This window comes from Loxodonta africana, chromosome X (assembly GCF_030014295.1).
Source record: "Loxodonta africana isolate mLoxAfr1 chromosome X, mLoxAfr1.hap2, whole genome shotgun sequence".
NCBI classification, from domain to species: Eukaryota; Metazoa; Chordata; class Mammalia; order Proboscidea; family Elephantidae; genus Loxodonta; species Loxodonta africana.
In genome coordinates this window covers 112,810,821-112,815,431 of record NC_087369.1, presented here as the reverse complement: position 1 = coordinate 112,815,431, position 4,611 = coordinate 112,810,821, and the positions used below count along the sequence as shown (strand labels likewise).

At 40.2% G+C, this 4,611-nt stretch overlaps 1 pseudogene; it reads right to left on the bottom strand.

The window, feature by feature from the left end:
* Positions 1–1,528: 1,528 nt before the first annotated feature.
* LOC100657006 (poly(U)-binding-splicing factor PUF60-like) lies at positions 1,529–2,368 on the bottom strand (annotated as a pseudogene).
* Positions 2,369–4,611: the final 2,243 nt, after the last annotated feature.

Genomic DNA, 4,611 nt, shown 5'->3' with positions numbered 1-4,611 from the left:
ATTGACACAGTGGCTGCAACAATGAGCTCAAGCATAACAACGATTGTAAGGATGGCTCAGGCCAGGCATTGTTTCGTTCTGTTGTGCATAGGGTCACTATGAGTCAGAACCGAATCAATGGCACCTGACAACAACAAACACTTAATAAATATCTATTGGATTAAATTGAATGAGATTACGTATTTTAAAAATAGGAGCTCGTTTAATTTTTTTTTTACTTTTATAGAGGACCTTATTGATCCTACCATCATTAAACATAATTAAGTAAAATTGTTTCCTCTTCAAAATATGTTCAAATGCAATTCAATTCCATTATTTTTAATTTAACTTCATAGCTTGAAGCTATGCTTATTTTTAAAACACCTATTTTTTAAATATTTTTAACTGTTATCATGTAGATACATTGATTGTGTTTATGCTTTTCTTTACATGCTGTCATGGATTGAGTTGTGTCCTCCCAAAAAAATATGTGTCAACTTGGTTAGGTCATGATTCCCAGTATTATGTGGTTATCCTCCATTTTGTGATTGTAATTTTATGGTAAGAGGATTAGAGTGGGATTGTAACACCACCCTTACTCAGGTCACCTCCCTGATCCAGCGTAAAGAGAGTTTCCCTGGGGTGTGGTCTGCACCACCTTTTATCTCTCAAGAAATAAAAGAAAGGGGAAGCAGCAGAGAGTCGGGGACCTCATACTATCATGAAAGCAGCACCAGGAGCAAAGTGCGTCCTTTGGGCCCAGGGTCCCCGCGCCTGAGAAGCTCCTCAACCATGGGAAGATTGAGAACAGGGACCTTCTTCCAGAGCCGACAGAGAAAGAAAGCCTTCTCCTGGAGCCAATACCCTGAATTTGGACTTGTAACCCACTAGACTGTGAGAAAATAAATTTCTCTTTGTTAAAGCCACCCACTTGTGGTATTTCTGTTATGGCAGCACTAGATGACTAAGACACATGCATTTGGGAGTTCAATAAAGTCTCGGAGTGAATAGTCTATCCAAAGATTGCCACTTCTAAAAGACATATGATTCATTAGATATCTAATGATCTTCTAGTCTCTGAATATTGGTAGACCTCAATATCCTTAGGATCAGAAGTGAAATTATTTGAGATAATAAATCACCCTGTGGGTACTGTATTTTGAGAGCAGGAGTACAATGAGGAGAACAAATTTCAAATTTCTTCTTTAAATTTTAGTTTGCCCTTTTATCAGTGTTTGTTATGTATGACACAATAAATACATAACATAATCTGGTAAAACTTATAATTGTCATGTTATTCATTTTGGCTTCATCAAGTTCATCAGTTCTGCTCCATAAAGAAAGTTGTGTGCTTAATTAAGAATGTGCATTATCATTAGAATACACTTTGAATAATCTATCAGCATGAGCATATGTAAGTAGGGGAATCACAATGCAAAGTGTCTAATTTTATTTGTAAGGTTGGTATTTTAAGAATGATTCATGAATATATTCATTACCCACCCCCCCAAAAAAATCCAATGGTATTCATGGTGTATCACAAGTAATTGAGAAGTCCAGAGCTATATAGCACAGAATGAAAGGATGTGGCAGCCATGAGCAGAGGCATGGCAGGTGGGGGTGATGGCCTTGCCTACCTGCAGATACTGGCCACCCAGGTCAAAGAGGTTCGTGGAAGACACAGCGTCATGGGACGATTGTGTCTTCTCTTACTCCATGAAGCCATAGCCCTTGTGATTGCTGATTGTGTGGTCCCAGGCCAGCATGCAAGTCTTGATCTTGCCAAAGGCCTCAAACATGCTCTTGATTTCATCCTCTGAGAGAACTTGGTGCACCAAGGCCAGGTAGATATGGTTGTAGGCCCATGCCTCCTCGGCCAGCTTGACAACGATAGGTTGGGCCTGCCCAATGTTGCTTGACCTGCCCACCTTGATGTTTCAGCTTTCCAGCATCACTGAATTTATTTGCTCCAAGGCCAGCTATGCTGCTCCTGGGACCTTGTACTCCATGAAGGCAAAGCCCTTCTGTGTCATAGTGATTGATTCCCAGGATATGTCTATGCTCTTGATGGGCCCAAAGGGTGGGAAGGCCTGGTGGATGGCGTCCTTCCCCAGCTCATAGTAGATCGAGGCCATGTAGACCCAGCAAATGATGGCCAGCGCTCACTGCTGTTGAGCCACCATCTGCAGGTTGGTGAGATGCTGCTGGTGTGCAGTGGTCTGCTTCACCAGCATGCTTTTGATGCTGTGCTCCACGGTGTACTTCCTGACTCTCTGGAGGTCCTCCTGCTGCTTGGGAGTAAGAGGGGGCAGCCCCAGCTTTGGGCTGTGCTCTGCCCGTTCTCTATTTTGATGTCATCTGTGCTGATAACTACAGTCAGTGTCACCATCTTGCCTCCGTGGGCACGTCACTGGCTCCTGATAACATTCTGAAGAATGGGAATTCCAGAACACTTCATTGTACTATGAGGAACCTGTACGTAGATCAAGAGGGAGTCATTTGAACAAAAGTAGGGGATATTGCATAGTTTAAAGGCAGGAAAAGTGTGCATCACGGTTATATCCTTTCACCATAGTTAGTCAATCTGTATGCTGAGCAAATAATCCGAGAAGCTGGATTATATGAAGAAGAGCATAGTATCAGGATTGGAGAAACGCTCATCAACAATCTTTGTTTTGCAGATGACACAATCTTCCTTGCTGAAAGTGAAGAGGACTTGAAGCACTTACTGATAAAGATCAAAGACCACAATAGCCTTCAGTATGGATTACACCTGAACATAAAGAAAACATAAATCCTCACAACTGGACCAATAAGCAATGTCATGATAAATGGTGAAAAGATTGAAGTTGTCAAGGATTTCATTTTCTTGGATCCACAATCAACAGCCATGGAAGCAGCAGTCAAGAAATCAAGAAAAACATTGCATTGGGCAAACCTGCTGCAAAAGAACTCTTTAAAGTGTTGGAAAGGAAAGATATCACCTTGAAGACTAAGGTGCACCTGACTCAAGCCATGGTGTTTTCAGTCACATCATATGCATGTGAAAGCTGAACAATGGATAAGGAAGACAAAAGAAAAATTGACACCTTTGAGTTATGGTGTTGGTGAAGAATATTGAATATACTATGGACTGCGAAAAGAACGAGCAAATCTGTCTTGGAAGAAGTACAGCCAGAATACTCATTAGAAGCAAGGATGGGGAGATTTTGTCTCACATGCTTTGGACATGTTATCAGGAGGGATCAGTCCCTGGAGAAGGACATCTTGCTTGGTAAAGTAGAGGGTCAGCAAAAAAGAGGAAGATGCTCAATGAGATGGATTGACACAGTTGCTGCAATAATGAGCTCAAGCATAACAACATTTGTGAGGATGGCGCAGGGCTGGACAGTGTTTCATTCTGTTGCACACAGGGTCGCTATAAGTCAGAACCGACTCGATGGCACCTAACGACAACAAGAGATATAGCATAGAATGAAAAGATTGGTAAATGTTGGTATACGCTGTCCAGGATATGTAGATTAGACACTTTGTCTTCTTTATGTGCTTCATATGCTTGAAGAAAGTAATTATGATTTTTACTTCATGAAATGTGTTCAAATGCAGTAGATAAGATTTTGTTGTAAAAGTCCCATAGATAGTTATTGATAATTTCTCATGAAAAGGTACTACAACAAGTCCAAAATTTTAGTTAATGGGGAAGAATGCAACCTGTTAAGGCAAAAATACAAAAAGTTAACCATTGCTGATTTTTAAAATGGTGCTAAGAGCTACTTGATGCAAATACCCTTTTATGATAAAAAGCTGAAGTAACACCTTGCGTTATCATAATACTTACAGTTTGCAAAACACACTCTCATATACTATCACATCATTTGTTCTTCACACTCATCAAGTGATGTCAGCTGGTATTAATATTTCCATTTTTCACATGAGGAAAATAAAGTTCATAGGAGTTAGGTCAGTCACCCAAGATCATTAGCTAGTTAATGTGTGAAGTTTATTGAAGAAATACAAAAATTTTTATATAAATGATCTTTTTAAGAAGTACAAATTCCTTTATAGAGATGTTAAATTTCATATTCATTTAATAATAGAGTCTGTGGGCTTTATTAATGTAGAGGACCAAATGAACTAATAGCCAGTAAAGGCGATAGCAAAGGAGCTGAGCCAAGAATGTAAAGTAAGTTTAGTTCATGTTCTTTTGGTCCATCTATAGCCAACAATGATATGCTAGACAACTGGAACCTGAAGTTTTGCCCCTGTGTAAGAGTACTTAAAGACCCCTTGTGGCACAGTGGTTAAGCAATGAGCTGCTAACCACAAGGTCAGTAATTCAAATCCACCAGTCACCCCATGGGAGAAAGATGTGGCAGTCTGCTTCTGTGAAGATTACAGCCATGAAAACCCTATAAAAACAAAAACCCATTGCTATCAAGTCAATTCTGACTCTTAGTGATCCTATAGGACAGAGTAGAACTGCCCCATAGGTTTTCTAAGGAGCAGCTGGTGGATTTGAACTGCTGACCTTTTGCTTAGCAGCCAAACACTTAACCACTGTGCCCCTATAGGGCAGTTCTATTATGTACTATATACAGGATTGGTATGAGTTGGAATCAACTCTAGGGCAAT